This window comes from Cryptomeria japonica, unplaced genomic scaffold, assembly GCF_030272615.1.
Source record: "Cryptomeria japonica unplaced genomic scaffold, Sugi_1.0 HiC_scaffold_15, whole genome shotgun sequence".
NCBI classification, from domain to species: domain Eukaryota; kingdom Viridiplantae; phylum Streptophyta; class Pinopsida; order Cupressales; family Cupressaceae; genus Cryptomeria; species Cryptomeria japonica.
This window is the reverse complement of record NW_026728837.1, coordinates 512501-530000: the sequence shown is the minus strand read 5'-3', so window position 1 is coordinate 530000 and position 17500 is coordinate 512501. Positions and strand designations below refer to the sequence as shown.

The 17500-nt window shown below is 59.7% G+C and overlaps 1 non-coding gene across 1 annotated transcript; it reads left to right on the top strand.

Moving 5' to 3' along the window:
- Positions 1-12802: 12802 nt before the first annotated feature.
- Positions 12803-12921, top strand: LOC131860647 (5S ribosomal RNA). Its single transcript, XR_009359741.1, has one exon. It is a non-coding gene; the product is annotated as a 5S ribosomal RNA (ribosomal RNA).
- The last annotated feature ends 4579 nt before the right edge of the window (positions 12922-17500 follow it).

Below are 17500 nucleotides of genomic sequence, written 5' to 3'. Positions count from 1 at the left end.
TGTGCCCGAATTTCGCAAGGCAACCTCCATGGGACATGGAAAAGACTCGAGAAGAGAGCTCGCTCACGGGAGAGAGAAGCCAAGGAGACCACGAGAGTGCTGAGAGTGGGACAGCGCTGAATAGGCGGGAGAAGCCTGCGCGTATAAACGGAGATATATATCCAATTGCAACGAAGGAACGTGCCAAAGATCGAGAACAATGGCAGAAATGCTAGTAACGTGCACTTCGGGACCAACGCATCACCGGAAGACAACCGCCAAACATCGAAAGAGTCGCGATGCTCCGCAACCTACGTGCAAAGCGGTCGCACACCGGGTAAGGGAGTGAGAGCCCCAAACATAGCTGGGCGAGGCGCTCACTCCGCTCTTTAATATCTCGTTAATACCGCCAAGGAAATGGCACAAGCACACACACACAAGCATCCTCGGAAGAGGACAGTTCGAGTGACAGGTCAAATCCAAGAGTTCCGAAGACTACCTCCAGGAACAATCGGGAACAAGACCGATTACAAGTCGTCGAGTCTGTTACTGGGCGAACACGAGATGCGCACAGGAAATCGATCAGCCCTCACAATGGCCCAAGGCCAGAGATCGGACTGCTACGATTTACCCCAACAATCATCGTGCCACTCTTCGCAGAGAGGTGATAGACGCCAACGAGCCCGCGCATAGCAATCGAGGTGTAAAAAGGGCGTTGAAGGCAGGAAGCCTGGACGAAAGAGGCTACGAGGTCACCTCGAAGCGGTCTAAGAATCGGGCGCACTTGGGGCGACTACCAGTGCCAACCCCTTATCCCGCGGTGCGTCCGACACACAGAAATTTCCAAGGCGGCCAAGGAGCCTCCCCGCATAGCAATCGGGGTGTGAGGTTACGGATGCAGCATTGATAGCAATCGAGGTGTGAGGCGAAGGATGCAGAAGTGAGAGCCGAGGGATGTAGCAGAGATAGCAATCGGGGTGTGTGATGCAGAAGAGATAGCAATCGAGGTGTGCGGTGGGAAGGGCCCAGCAGCCAGAATGCATGAAGCGACGGATGAAGCAGTGATGACAACCGGGCTGTGAGGAGAGGAGGGATGCAGCCAAGAAAGCAATCAGGGCTCGAGGCAAGGGATGCATCAAGGATAGCAATCATGTTGTGAGGCGAGATTCCAAAGGCTAAACGTGAGAGGCTGCAGGGTCGACTCAGAGAGGTCTATGCATGTGAGAGGCTGAAAGCAAGGTCGAATCGGAGCGGTCTATGCATCGGGCGCGCTTGGGGCGACTACCAGTGCCAACCCCTTATCCCGCGACGCGTCCGACAAAGAGAACGTTCCAAGGCGGCAGAGGAGGTTACCAGCCGAAGGATGCAGTAGCAATAACAGGTATAGTTCCGCGGCGGCCGAGAAGACTCACCGCATAGGAATCGGGATGCGAGGCGAGGGATGCGGCGGGAAGGCCCCGACGGCTAAACGGAAGAGGCTGCAGGGCCGCCTCGGAATGGTCCAAGCATCGGATGCGATTGGGACGACTACCAGTGCCAACCCCTTATCCCGCGATGCGTCCGATACACAGATAGTTCCAAGGCGGCCGAGGAGCCTCACCGCATATCAATCGGGGTGCGAGGCGAGGGATGGGGCGGGAAGGCCCCAACGGCTAGACGGAAGAGGCTTCAGGGCCACCTCGGAATGGTCCAAGCATCGGACGCGCTTGGGGCGACTGCCAGTGCCAACCCCTTATCCCGCGATGCGTCCGATACACAGATGGTTCCAAGGCGGCCGAGGAGCCTCACCGCATAGCAATCGGGGGTGCGAGGCGAGGGATGGGGCGGGAAGGCCCCAACGGCTAGACGGAAGAGGCTTCAGGGCCGCCTAGGAATGGTCCAAGCATCGGACACGCTTGGGGCGACTACCAGTGACAGCCCCCTATCCCGCGATGCGTCCGATACGAAGATGGTTCCAAGGCGGCCGAGGAGCCTCACCGCATAGCAATCGGGGTGCGAGGTGGGGGATGCGGCGAGATGGCCCCAACGGCTAGACGGAAGAGGCCACAGGGCCGCGTCGGAATAGTCCAAGCATCGGACGCGCTTGGGGCGACTACCAATGACAACCCCTTATCCCGCGATGCGTCCGATACGAAGATAGTTCCAAGGCGGCCGAGGAGCCTCACCGCATAGCAATCGGGGTGCGAGGTGGGGGATGCGGCGAGATGGCCCCAACGGCTAGACGGAAGAGGCTGCAGGGCCGCCTCGGAATAGTCCAAGCATCGGACGCGCTTGGGGCGACTACCAGTGACAACCCCTTATCCCGCGATGCGTCCGATACGAAGATAGTTCCAAGGCGGCCGAAGAGCCTCACCGCATAGCAATCGGGGTGCGAGGTGGGGGATGCGGCGAGATGGCCCCAACGGCTAGACGGAAGAGGCCACAGGGCCGCCTCGGAATAGTCCAAGCATCGGACGCGATTGGGGCGACTACCAGTGACAACCCCTTATCCCGCGATGCGTCCGATACGAAGATAGTTCCCAGGCGGCCGAGGAGCCTCACCGCATAGCAATCGGGGTGCGAGGCGAGGGATGCGGCGAGATGGCCCCAAAGGCTAGACGGAAGAGGCTGCAGGGCTGCCTCGGAATAGTCCAAGCATCGGACGCGCTTGGGGCGACTACCACTGCCAACCCCTTATCCCGCGATGCGTCCGATACACAGATAGTTCTGAGGCGGCCGAGGAGGTGGGGGATGCGGCGAGATGGCCCCAACGGCTAGACGGAAGAGGCTGCAGGGCCGCCTCGGAATAGTCCAAGCATCGGACGCGCTTGGGGCGACTACCAGTGACAACCCCTTATCCCGCGATGCGTCCGATACACAGATAGTTCCGAGGCGGCCAAGGAGCCTCACCGCATAGCAATCGTGGTGCGAGGTGGGGGATGCGGCGAGATGGCCCCAACGGCTAGACGGAAGAGGCTGCAGGGCCGCCTCGGAATGGTCCAAGCATCGGATGCGCTTGGGGCGACTACCACTGCCAACCCCTTATCCCGCGATGCGTCCGATACACAGATAGTTCCAAGGCGGCCGAGGAGCCTCACAGCATAGCAATCAGGGTGCGAGGCGAGGGATGCGGCGAGAAAGCCCCAACGGCTAGAGGGAAGAGGCTTCAGGTCCGCCTCGGAATGGTCCAAGCATCGGACGCGCTTGGGGCGACTACCAGTGACAACCCCTTATCCCGCGACGCGTCCGATACACAGATAGTTCCAAGGCGGCCGAGGAGCCTCACCGCATAGCAATCGGGGTGCGAGGCGAGGGATGCGGCGAGAAGGACCCAACGGCTACACGGAAGAGGCTTCGGGGCCGCCTCGGAATGGTCCAAGCATCGGACGCGCTTGGGGCGACTACCAGTGACAACCCCTTATCCCGCGACGCGTCCGATACACAGATAGTTCCAAGGCGGCCGAGGAGCCTCACCGCATAGCAATCGGGGTGCGAGGCGAGGGATGCGGCGAGAAGGACCCAACGGCTAGACGGAAGAGGCTTCGGGGCCGCCTCGGAATGGTCCAAGCATCGGACGCGCTTGGGGCGACTACCAGTGACAACCCCTTATCCCGCGACGCGTCCGATACACAGATAGTTCCAAGGCGGCCGAGGAGCCTCACCGCATAGCAATCGGGGTGCGAGGCGAGGGATGCGGCGAGAAGGACCCAACGGCTAGACGGAAGAGGCTTCGGGTCCGCCTCGGAATGGTCCAAGCATCGGACGCGCTTGGGGCGACTACCAGTGACAACCCCTTATCCCGCGACGCGTCCGATACACAGATAGTTCCAAGGCGGCCGAGGAGCCTCACCGCATAGCAATCGGGGTGCGAGGCGAGGGATGCGGCGAGAAGGACCCAACGGCTAGACGGAAGAGGCTTCGGGTCCGCCTCGGAATGGTCCAAGCATCGGACGCGCTTGGGGCGACTACCAGTGACAACCCCTTATCCCGCGACGCGTCCGATACACAGATAGTTCCAAGGCGGCCGAGGAGCCTCACCGCATAGCAATCGGGGTGCGAGGCGAGGGATGCGGCGAGAAGGACCCAACGGCTAGACGGAAGAGGCTTCGGGTCCGCCTCGGAATGGTCCAAGCATCGGACGCGCTTGGGGCGACTACCAGTGACAACCCCTTATCCCGCGACGCGTCCGATACACAGATAGTTCCAAGGCGGCCGAGGAGCCTCACCGCATAGCAATCGGGGTGCGAGGCGAGGGATGCGGCGAGAAGGACCCAACGGCTAGACGGAAGAGGCTTCGGGGCCGCCTCGGAATGGTCCAAGCATCGGACGCGCTTGGGGCGACTACCAGTGACAACCCCTTATCCCGCGACGCGTCCGATACACAGATAGTTCCGAGGCGGCCGAGGAGCCTCACCGCATAGCAATCGGGGTGCGAGGCGAAGGATGCGGCGAGAAGGACCCAACGGCTAGACGGAAGAGGCTTCGGGTCCGCCTCGGAATGGTCCAAGCATCGGACGCGCTTGGGGCGACTACCAGTGACAACCCCTTATCCCGCGACGCGTCCGATACACAGATAGTTCCAAGGCGGCCGAGGAGCCTCACCGCATAGCAATCGGGGTGCGAGGCGAGGGATGCGGCGAGAAGGACCCAACGGCTAGACGGAAGAGGCTTCAGGGCCGCCTCCGAATGGTCCAAGCATCGAACGCGCTTGGGGCGACTACCAGTGACAACCCCTTATCCCGCGACGCGTCTGATACACAGATAGTTCCGAGGCGGCCGAGGAGCCTCACCGCATAGCAATCGGGGTGCGAGGCGAGGGATGCGGCGAGAAGGACCCAACGGCTAGACGGAAGAGGCTTCAGGGCCGCCTCGGAATGGTCCAAGCATCGGACGCGCTTGGGGCGACTACCAGTGACAACCCCTTATCCCGCGACGCGTCCGATACACAGATAGTTCCGAGGCGGCCGAGGAGCCTCACCGCATAGCAATCGGGGTGCGAGGCGAGGGATGCGGCGAGAAGGACCCAACGGCTAGACGGAAGAGGCTTCAGGGCCGCCTCGGAATGGTCCAAGCATCGGACGCGCTTGGGGCGACTACCAATGACAACCCCTTATCCCGCGACGCGTCCGATACACAGATAGTTCCGAGGCGGCCGAGGAGCCTCACCGCATAGCAATCGGGGTGCGAGGCGAGGGATGCGGCGAGAAGGACCCAACGGCTAGACGGAAGAGGCTTCAGGGCCGCCTCGGAATGGTCCAAGCATCGGACGCGCTTGGGGCGACTACCAGTGACAACCCCTTATCCCGCGACGCGTCCGATACACAGATAGTTCCGAGGCGGCCGAGGAGCCTCACCGCATAGCAATCGGGGTGCGAGGCGAGGGATGCGGCGAGAAGGACCCAACGGCTAGACGGAAGAGGCTTCAGGGCCGCCTCGGAATGGTCCAAGCATCGGACGCGCTTGGGGCGACTACCGTTGCCAACCCCTTATCCCGCGATGCGTCTGATACACAGATAGTTCCGAGGCGGCCGAGGAGCCTCACCGCATAGCAATCGGGTTGCGAGGCAGATTATTTGGAAGGGAACCCCCTGGGATGCGGCTCAAGCAGTGCCCAAAGGGACTGGAATGCGGAATCACATCGAGAGACCCAAATGCTATACGAGGGCTCAAATCGAATTATCGATTTGGCCACGACATGGACGCATCGGAACGACTACCTTTGCCGAACCACTCGCAATTGCATCCATACCGAAACCAATAGACATTTCCGTTAGAGCCCTCGCATAGCATTCGGGAATCTCGCATGCCCCTCTAAATCGACCAATGCTGGCGCTCAATGAAAATCCGAGCGCTACCACCGTTCGAGCGCCAGCATTGGTCGAGTTAGAGGGGCACGGGGGAGAATGCTCCAGTCAACACCTCCCCTATATAAGTTATTTGTCCGATTCTCGCACAACCGTAGTCTGCCTCGTCGAATCAAACAACGGTCCCAGATTCCGACTTCCGTTCCGTAGAGACCCAAAAGCTAGATGGAGGCTCGCAAGAAAGAGAGTCGGCGCATAGCAATCGGGTTTCTCGAACGTTTAGGGACCGAGCTCACTTGCGGATAGGGCAAAATCCGCCAAGCAACCCAAAAGCTAGACGGGGGCTCGAATCGAATCGCCTAGGCGGCCACAACAACGACGTGTTGGATCGACTACCAGTGCCAAACCATTCAGCAAGACTAGTCTGTGTCGAGGCCGGATAGAGATTCTCAGAGAGCGCCCGCATAGCATTTAGGAGACCTGCCGCGTCCCTCACACTCGACAAATGGTGGTGCACGTTTATAAATCCGAGCGATCCCAACCCTTTCAAGCACCAACATCGGTCGAGATAGAGGGGCACGGAGGGGGCTGCGTGAGACAACACAGTCCCCTATATAAGTTATTTGTCCGATTCTCACACATCCGAAGAATGGTCATCAAATCGGACAACAGCCCAAACTTCCGACTTCCGTCCCAGAAAGCCCAAGAGCTATCTAAAACGTTCATGGCCGGAACTCGATCGCGGCTATACCAGTCCGCCAAGCAACCCAAAAGCTAGACTGGAGCTCTAGTCGAATCACCTCTGTGGCCATTGCAAGGACGTGTTGGAGCGACTACCATTGCCGAACCATTCCGCAGGTCGAGTCCATACCAAGGCCGCATAGAGATTCACGATGAGCTCCTGCATAGCAATCAGGAGACTTGCCGTGTCCATCACAATCGATAAATCCTGGTGCAAGATTTTTGCATCCGAGCGCTCCAACCAGTCGAGCACCAGCATCAATCGACATAAACGGGCACGGGGGGAGGATGCTCGAGAATACTACCTCCCCTATATAAGTTATTTGTCCGATTCTCAAGCAGCCGAAGTCTGGTCATCGAATCGGGTCAAAGACCACAACTTCCGACTTTACCCACAATGCAAGTCATCGAATCGAACATCGGCCCCCGAGTCGGACTCCATGCGTATGTCAGGTCATCGGACCCAAATTCCGCCTTCCTGCGCATGGCGGGCCATCAATATCAACTCGGTCATCGGACCCAAACTCCGCCTTTTTGCGTATGGCACGCCTTCAAATCGGTCATCGGACCCAAATTCCGCCTTCCTGTGCATGGCGGGCCATCAACATCAACTCGGTCATCGGACCCAAATTCCGCCTTTCTGCGCATGGCACGCCATCAACTCGGTCATCGGACCCAAATTCCGCCTTCCTGCGCATGGCAGGTCATCGGACACAAATTCAGACCTCGCCAATATGCCTACGTATCGAATCGGTCATCGGACCCAACTTCCGACTTCATCCATACTGTAGGGTCTTTGAGGTTGGCGCGGTGCGCTCAACCCAGGGAGTCGACCCATCGAAGCATACACCTCCCCTATATAAGCTATTTGTCCGATTCCCACACCTGTGTAGTTTGCACCTCTGACCAGGACATCGACCCCAACTTCCGAACTCGACTGCAACGACGGCACCAGCGCCTTGGTGCGCACCTTGCGACGCACAGTCCCAACATTCGCCTTCCTGCACATGGCAGGTCATCGGACCCAAATTCCGACCTCGCGAGTATGCCTACATATCGAATCGGTCATCGGACCCAACTTCCGACTTCATCCATACCGTAGGGTCTTTGAGGTTGGCGCGGTGCGCTCAACCCGGGGAGTCGACCCAACGAAGCATACACCTCCCCTATATAAGCTATTTGTCCGATTCCCACACCTGTGTAGTTTGCACCTCCGATCAAGACATCGACCCCAACTTCCGAACTCGCCTCCAACGACCGAACCAGCGCCTTGGTGCGCACCTTGCAACGCACAGTGCCAACATTCGCCTTCCTGCACGTGGCAGGTCATCGGACCCAAATTCCGACCTCGCGAGTATGCCTACATATCGAATCGGTCATCGGACCCAACTTCCGACTTCATCCATACCGTAGGGTCTTTGAGGTTGGCGCGGTGCGCTCAACCCGGGGAGTCGACCCAACGAAGCATACACCTCCCCTATATAAGCTATTTGTCCGATTCCCACACCTGTGTAGCTTGCACCTCCGATCAGGACATCGACCCCAACTTCCGAACTCGACTAAAAAGACCGCACCAGCGCCTTGGTGTGCACCTTGCAACGCACAGTGCCAACATTCGCCTTCCTGCACATGGCAGGTCATCGGACCCAAATTCCGACCTCATGAGCATACCTACTAATCGAATCGGTCATCGGACCCAACTTCCGACTTCATCCATACCGTAGGGTCTTTGAGGTTGGTGCGGTGCGCTCAACCTGGGGAGTCGACCCATCGAAGCATACACCTCCCCTATATAAGCTATTTGTCCGATTCCGACACCTGTGTAGTTTGCACCTCCGCTCAGGACATCGACCCCAACTTCCGAACTCGCCTGCAACGACCAAACCAGCGCCTTGGTGCGCACCAAAAGTGCGCACTTTTGGAGGGCACTTTTGTGCGCTCCAAAGGTGCGCACTTTTGGAGGGCACTTTTCTGCGCTCCAAAGGTGCGCACTTTTGGAGGGCACTTTTTGGAGGGCACTTTTCTGCGCTCCAAAGGTGCGCACTTTTGGAGGGCGCTTTTTGGAGGGCACTTTTCTGCGCTCCAAAGGTGCGCACTTTTGGAGGGCACTTTTTGGAGGGCACTTTTCTGCGCTCCAAAGGTGCGCACTTTTGGAGGGCACTTTTTGGAGGGCACTTTTCTGCGCTCCAAAGGTGCGCACTTTTGGAGGGCACTTTTTGGAGGGCACTTTTCTGCGCTCCAAAGGTGCGCACTTTTGGAGGGCACTTTTTGGAGGGCACTTTTCTGCGCTCCAAAGGTGCGCACTTTTGGAGGGCACTTTTTGGAGGGCACTTTTCTGCGCTCCAAAGGTGCGCACTTTTGGAGGGCACTTTTTGGAGGGCACTTTTCTGCACTCCAAAGGTGCGCACTTTTGGAGGGCACTTTTTGGAGGGCACTTTTGTGCGCTCCAAAGGTGCGCACTTTTGGAGGGCACTTTTGTGCACTCCAAAGGTGCGCACTTTTGGAGGGCACTTTTGTGCACTCCAAAGGTGCGCACTTTTGGAGGGCACTTTTCCTGCGCTCCAAAGGTGCACACCTAGGTGAGCACCTTCGACCACACCTTGTAGCACACCAAACTCTGACTTTCGACTTCATCCGCAATGCAGGGTCTTTGAGGTTGGCGCAATGCGCACAACCAGGGGAGTCGACCCATCAAACCCAACACCTCCCCTATATAAGCTATTTGTCTGATTCTCATACATGCGTAGCCTGCAGGAGCAATTAGGACATCGACCCCAACTTTCGGCTTCTAAACGAAAACAAGGTCTTTGAGGTTGGTGTAATGCGAACAACTAGGGGAGTCAACCCATCAAACCCAACACCTCCCCTATATAAGCTATTTGTCTGATTCTCATACATGTGTAGTCTACAGGAGCAATTAGGACATCGACCCCAACTTTTGACTTCTTAACGAAAACAAGGTCTTTGAGGTTGACGTAATGCGCACAACCAGGGGAGTCGACCCATCAAACCCAACACCTCCCCTATATAAGCTATTTGTCCGATTCTCATACATGTGTAGCCTGCAGGAGCCATTAGGACATTGACCCCAACTTTTGACTTCTTAACGAAAACAAGGTCTTTGAGGTTGGCGTAATGCGCACAACCAAGGGAGTTGACCCATCAAACCCAACACCTCCCCTATATAAGCTATTTGTCTGATTCTCATACATGTGTAGCCTGCAACAACGATTAGGACATCCACCCCAACTTCTGAATTCGTCTGCGTTGACCGCACCAAAGGTGCACGCCTTGGTGCTCACCAAAATCCGACTTCCGACTTCTTCTGCTATGCGGGGTCTTTGAGGTTGGCGCAGTGCGCACAACCAGGGGAGTCAACCCATCGAATGCAACACCTCCCCTATATAAGCTATTTGTCTGATTCTCATACATGCGTAGACTGCAGCAATGATTAGGACATCCACCCCAACTTTTGACTTCTTAAACAAGACAGGGTCTTTGAAGTTGGTGCAGTGCACACAACCAGGGGAGTCGACCCATCAAACGCAACACCTCCCCTATATAAAGCTATTTGTCCGATTCTCATACGTGTAGTCTGCAGCAGCGATTAGGACATCGACCCCAACTTCCGAATTCGTTTGCATTGACCGCACCAAAGGTGCACGCCTTGGTGTGCACCCTGGAGTGCACTTTGGTGCTCACCTCGGTGCACACTTTGGTGTGCACCTCGGTGTGCACCAAAGGTGCGCACCTCGGTGTGCACCAAAGGTGCGCACCTTGGAGCGCACCAAAGGTGTACACTTTGGAGCGCACCACATAGGGTCTTTGAGAGGTTGGCGCAGTGCGCACACCAAGGTGGGTGTTGAGGTGCGTGCCGAGGTGGGTGGGTGCTAGGGTGCGCTCCATGGTGGGTGCCAGGGTGGGTGCGTGCTAGGGTGGATTCCAAAGAGGGTCATAGGGTGGGTGCCAAGGTGGGTTGGTGATATAGTGGGTTCAAAGGTGGGTACTAGGGTGGGTTCCAAGGTGGGTCACAAGTTGGGTGCCAGGATGCGTGGGTGTTAGGTTGGGTGCCAAGGTGGGCTCCTGCGTGGGTGGGTGCTAGGGTGGGTTTCAAGGTGGACGCGAGGGCGGGTGCCAAGGTGGGTAACAAGTTGGGTGTTAGGATGGGTGAGTGCTAGAGTGGGTGCCAAGGTGGGTGGGTGCTAAGGTGGATGCCAAGGTGGTTCACAGGGTGGGTGGGTTCTAGGGTGAGTTCCAAGGTGGGTCACAGGTTCAGTGCTAGGGTGGGTGTCAAGGCGGGTGTCGAGGTGCCTGGGTGCTAGGGTGTGGATGCCAATGTGGGTCATAGGGTGGGTACTAGGGTGGGCTGCAATGTGGGTGCCAAGGTGGGTAACATGCTCGGTGGGTTCTAAATTGGGTGCCAGGGTGGGTGTGCACCCACCTTGCCCGAGGTGGGTGCCAAGGTGCCAGTGTGGGTGGGTGCTAAGGTGGATGCCAAGGTGGGTGAGAAGGTGGGTGATAGGTTGAGTGGTAGGATGGGTGGGTGCCAAGATGGGTCACAGGGTGGGTGCAAGGGTGGGTAGGTGCTAGGGTTGGTGTCAGGGTGGGTGGGTGCTAGGTTGGGTTCCAAGGTGGGTGCGAGGGTGAGTGTCAAGGTGGGTCACAGGTTAGGTGCTAGGATGGGTGAGTGCTAGGGTGCAAAGGTGCCAGGGTGGGTGCTAGGATGGGTCGATGCTAGGGTGAGTGGCAAGGTGGGTCCACAAGTGTCAAGGTGGGTGCCGAGGTGGGTGCCAAGTCGGCGACTGCTATGGTGGATGCCAAGGTGGGTCACGGGGTGGGTGCCAAGTTGCTAGGTTGGGTTCCAAGGTGGGTGCCAACGTGGGTGCTAGGGTGCGTGGGTTAAAGGGTGTGTCACAACGTGGGTGCCAGGATGGGTGCGCACCCACACTGGCCAAGACGGGTGCGGGTGCAAGGTTGGGTTCCAAGCCCGGTCACAGGCTGGGTGCTAGGATGGGTGGGTGCCAAGGTGGGCACCAGGGTGGGTGCACCCACCCTGGCCAAGGTGGGTCACGGGGTGGGTCCTAGGGTGGGTAACGGGGTGGGTACTAAGGTGCGTGCCAAGGTGGGTCATAGGGTGGGTGCCAAGGTGGGCACCAGGGTGGGTGTGCACCAACCCTAGCCAGGGTAGGTCACGGGGTGGTTGTCGGGGTGGGCGTCAAGGAGCCAAGGTGGGTGGCAAGTAGCCAAGTTGCGTGCCAAGGTGGGTGTCGGGGTGGGTGCCAAGGATCCAAGGTGGGTGCCAAGGAACCAAGGTGGGTGTCTGGGTGGGTGCCGAGGTGGGAGCCAGGGTGGGTCCCAAGGTGAGTGCAAAGGTGGGTGCCAGGGTCAAGGTGAGTGCCAATGTGGGTTCCAAGGTGCCAGGGTCAGGGTGAGTGCCAATGTGGGTTCAAAGGTGCTAAGTTGGGTGCGAGGTTGGGTGCGAGGGTGGGTGGGTGCCAAGGTGTGCTAGGTGGAAGCCCGGGTGGGTCGGCATCCCATGGGTGTCGAGTTGGGTGCCTGATGGGTGCTTCTTGTCAAGTTTTAGTCGTCGGGACTCATTTCGAGCCTTAGAGGTCGTTTCTTGTCCGGTTGCCCTGTCTTCGACCTGGGAACCCAATTTTGGTCCTCGGGTCCCATTTTTTTTTGTCTCGCATCCCACTTTTGGCCTGTGGCCTTTTCGGGGTCGATTCTCGTTTTGGGCATTAGAGCATGTTTCTTCTCCTAAAACCCAATATTTGTTTATTAAGTCTCGGAACACATTTTTGTTCTCGTGGACCCATCATGGGTCTTGGAACGCATTTGTGGTCCTTGGGTCCCATTTTGCATCCCGAAACTTGTGTTTTGGTGCTTGATCCCTATTTTGGGTGCCCACCTTGCACCAAGTGCGCACCCGGGGCAAACCGAGCGCCTTGGTGCACCGGGGCAAGATCGAGCGTGCACCCGAGGCGCCCCGAACATGCACCAAGGTGCACTCGGCCCACATGTGAGCGCAGGTCGTTGCGCCCGAGGTGGTGTGTGGGCACCGCGTTGCAGACGGGACACTGCACGCACACGACGCCCCCTCCAGGTGCACGCACGTAGGCCGGGCCGGGTGCACACCCGACGCCCTAGCAAGGTGCGCGCACCCGGGCAGGGCTCACACTTGGCGAACGGGGCGCACTTCGCGAGGGAGGGTGTGCACCTCGACGGGGGTGGGTGGCCGGGGTGGATTCGCACGTGGGTCGCGGTTTGCTAAGTACACACTGCGACAAGCTCATAACGGGTGCGATCATACCAGCGTTAGTGCACCGGATCCCATCAGAACTCCGCAGTTAAGCGCGCTTGGGCCGGAGTAGTACTGGGATGGGTGACCTCCCGGGAAGTCCCGGTGTTGCACCCTTTTTTAGTTTTTCGCCGGGCGTCGCAATGCTATTTGAATAAACCTTTTGCCCGTTTGCGTTCTCGTCGGGGCCGGGCCGGGCCGGGGTGCGCTGCTCGCACTACCGCGCGCGCGGGGGCGACACCGAGCGCGCACCCGAGGCGCCCCGAGCACACAGGCCACGGTGCAACCCGGGCGTTGTGCGCGCACCCCGGTGCGCCCGAGGTGCTGCGCGCGCACCCAGGTGAAATCGGTGTGCACCTCGGCCAGTGCGCGCTCGGTCGAGTCGCGCACGTTGGCCAAGGTGCACGGTGATGTTTCTTACTCTAAGGTTCCGCACCAGACGCCCGGGACAGGTGAGCGAAGCTGGGCGGGGCCGGGTGCGCGGCCGGGGCAGGTGCACGCAGCTGGAGAGAGCTTTGGAGCACACTTCGGAGCGCACCAATGATGCGCTCCATTCAAAAGTTTCCTGAAAAGGCAAAAAAAGTTGAGATTATAGAATTTCCCACTTGAGAGATTGTAAAAAAAAAAAATTTAAAATGAAGGAAACGCGGGTGCCAAGGTGTGCGCGCCCGGGTGCGCAGCCCAGCCAAGGTGTGCGCACCAAGGCGCCCACCCTGGCGAAGGTGCACGCAAGGTGCGCACCCGAGGCAAACCGGACAATTAACCCAACTTTCGACTTCGCGCGCACCTGCGCACCTTGGAGCGCACTTCGGAGCGCTCCTTGGTGCGCACCAATCTTGGGCACCTCGGAGTGCACCATGGCGCCCACCAAGGTGCGCACCCGGGGCAAACCGAGCTCCGACTTCGTGCGCACCTTGGAGCGCACGAAAGGTGCGCACCATGGCGCCCACCAAGGTGCGCAGCCCAGCCAAGGCGTGCGCATCAAGGTGCGCACCCTGGCGAAGGTGCGCACCCGGGGCAAACCGAGCTCCGACTTCGTGCGCACCTTGGAGCGCACAAAAGGTGCGCAACCCAGCCAAGGTGTGCGCACCCCGGTCAAACCGAGCTCCGAATCGTGCGCACCAGAGGTGCACGCCATCGTGCGCACCTTGGAGCACACTTCGGAGCCCTCCTTGGTGCGCGCCGATGTTGCGCACCTCGGAGCGCACCCGGGGAAAACAATGCAATTAACCCGACTTTCGACTTCGTGGGCACCTCGGAGCGGTCTCGGGTTCGCACCTCGGAGCACACCGAGGTGCGCACCTTTGATGCGCTGCCTTCACCAATTTCCAGAAAAAGGCAAGAAAACATTGAGAAGGTGTGCGCACCGAGGTGCCCACCCTGGCGAAGGTGCACGCGAGGTGCGCACCCGGGGCAAACCGGGCTCCGACTTCGTGCACGCCGCACCTTGGAGCACACTTCGGAGCGCTCCTTGGTGCGCACCAGGGCGCGCAACCCAGCCGAGGTGCCCACCCCGGCGAAGGTGCACGCGAGGTGCGCACCCGGGGCAAACCGGGCTCCGACTTCGTGCACGCCATGGTGCCCACCGCGGCGAAGGTGCACGCGAGGTGCGCACCCGGGGCAAACCGGGCTCCGACTTCGTGCACGCCGCACCTTGGAGCACACTTCAGAGCGCTCCTTGGTGCGCACCATGGTGCCCACCAGGGCGCGCAACCCCGCCGAAGGTGCACGCGAGGTGCGCACCCGGGGCAAACCGGGCTCCGACTTCGTGCACGCCGCACCTTGGAGCACACTTCGGAGCGCTCCTTGGTGCGCACCATGGTGCCCACCAGGGCGCGCAACCCCGCCGAAGGTGCACGCGAGGTGCGCACCCGGGGCAAACCGGGCTCCGACTTCGTGCACGCCATGGTGCGCACCGCGGCGAAGGTGCGCACCCGGGGCAAACCGGGCTCCGACTTCGTGCACGCCGCACCTTGGAGCACACTTCGGAGCGCTCCTTGGTGCGCACCAGGGCGCGCAACCCAGCCGAGGTGCCCACCCCGGCGAAGGTGCACGCGAGGTGCGTACCCGGGGCAAACCGGGCTCCGACTTCGTGCACGCCGCACCTTGGAGCACACTTCGGAGCGCTCCTTGGTGCGCACCATGGTGCCCACCAGGCCGCGCAACCCAGCCAAGGTGTGCGCACCAAGGTGCACGCGAGGTGCGCACCCGGGGCAAACCGGGGTCCGACTTCGTGCACGCCGCACCTTGGAGCACACATCGGGGCGCTCCCGGGTTCGCACCGGCGTTGCGCACCGTGGTGGGCACCTCGGAGCACACCAAGGTGGGCAGCGAGGTGCGCACCTTTGATGCGATGCCTTCACTAATTTCCATAAAAGGCAAAAAAAAAACGAGATTTTAAAATTTCCGTTTTGAAAGATAGTGAGAAAAAGGGAATGCTGGTGCCATCTTGAGCCCGCCCTGGTGCGCAGCCCAGCCAAGGTGTGCGCACCAAGGTGCCCACCCTGGCGAAGGTGCGCGCCCGGGCAATTAACCCAACTTCCAACTTCGCGCGCGCCAGGGTGGGAGCGCACCCAACAACCGGGCCTGGGAAGAGCCAATGCGAGAAACCCCACCAAACGCTCTGACAAAAAAAGAGGGGGCGCTCCAGTAACCCCGCTTCGGAGCGCACCCTGGGCAAACCCAGCCAAGGTGCCCACCCCGGCCAAGGTGCAGGCGAGGTGCGCACCCGGGGCAAACCGGGCTCCGACAACGTGCACGCCGCACCTTGGAGCACACTTCGTAGCGCTCCCGGGTGCGCACCTCAGAGCACACCAAGGTGGGCAGCGAGGTGCGCACCTTTGATGCGCTGCCTTCACTAATTTCCAGAAAAGGCAAAAAAAAAAGGAGATTTTAAAATTTCCGTTTTGAAAGATAGTGAAAAAAACGGAACGCGCGTGCCATCTTGAGCCCGCCCTGGTGCGCAGCCCAGGTAAGGTGCCCACCCTGGCAAAGGTGCGCACCCGGGCAATTAACCCTACTTCCGACTTCGTGCGCGCCAGGGTGGCAACCGGGCCTCGGAAGAGCCAATGCGAGAAACCCCACCAAACGCTCCGACAAAAAAAGAGGCGGCGCTCCAATAACCCCGCTTCGGAGCGCAGCCGGGGCAAACCCAGCCAAGGTGCCCACCCCGACGAAGGTGCACGCGAGGTGCGCACCCGGGGCAAACCGGGCTCCGACAACGTGCACGCAGCACCTTGGAGCACACTTCGAAGCACTCCCGGGTGCCCACCGGCGTTGCGCACCGTGGTGGGCAGCGAGGTGCGCACCTTTGATGCGCTGCCTTCACTAATTTCCAGAAAAAGGCAAAAAAAAATGAGATTTTAAAATTTCCGTTTTGAAAGATAGTGAAAAAAAAGGAACGCGGGTGCCATCTTGAGCCCGCCCTGGTGCGCAGCCCAGGCAAGGCATGCGCACCAAGGTGCCCACCCGAGGTGCACACCCGGGGCAAACCGGGCTCCGACTTCGTGCAGGCCGCACCTTGGAGCACACTTCGGAGCGCTCCTTGGTGCGCACCATGGTGCCCACCAGGGCGCGCAACCCAGCCAAGGTCTGCACACCAAGGTGCCCACCCCGGCGAAGGTGCACGCGAGGTGCGCACCCGGGGCAAACCGGGCTCCGACTTCGTGCACGCCATGGTGCCCACCGCGGCGAAGGTGCACGCGAGGTGCGCACCCGGGGCAAACCGGGCTCCGACTTCGTGCACGCCGCACCTTGGAGCACACTTCGGAGCGCTCCTTGGTGCGCACCATGGTGCCCACCAGGGCGCGCAACCCAGCCAAGGTGTGCGCACCAAGGTGCACGCGAGGTGCGCACCCGGGGCAAACCGGGGTCCGACTTCGTGCACGCCGCACCTTGGAGCACACATCGGAGCGCTCCCAGGTTCGCACCAGCGTTGCGCACCTTTGATGCGCTGCCTTCACTAATTTCCAGAAAAGGCAAAAAAAAACGAGATTTTAAAATTTCCGTTCTGAAAGATAGTGAAAAAAACGGAACGCGGGTGCCATCTTGAGCCCTTCCTGGTGCGCAGCCCAGGCAAGTTGTGCGCACCAAGGTGCCCACCCTGGCGGAGGTGCGCGCCCGGGGCAATCCGGGCTCCGACTTCGTGCACTGCATGGTGCCCACCAAGGCGCGCAACCCAGCCAAGGTGCCCACCGCAGCGAAGGTGCACGCGAGGTGCGCACCCGAGGTGCACACCCGGGGCAAACCGGGCTCCGACTTCGTGCACGCCGCACCTTGGAGCACACTTCAGAGCGCTCCTTGGTGCGCACCAGGGCGCGCAACCCAACCAAGGTCTGCACACCAAGGTGCTCACCCCGGCGAAGGTGCACGCGAGGTGCGCACCCGGGGCAAACCGGGCTCGGACTTCGTGCACGCCGCACCTTGGAGCACACATCGGAGCGCTCCCGGGTTCGCACCAGCATTGCGCACCTTTGATGCGCTGCCTTCACTAATTTCCAGAAAAGGAAAAAAAAAAAAAAAAAACGAGATTTTAAAATTTCCGTTTTGAAAGATAGTGAAAAAAACGGAACGCGGGTGCCATCTTGAGCCCGCCCTGGCGAAGGTGCGCACCCGAGGCAAACCGGGCAATTAACCCAACTTCCGATTTCGTGCACGCCAGGGTGGGTGCGCACCCAACAACCGGGCCTGGGAAGCC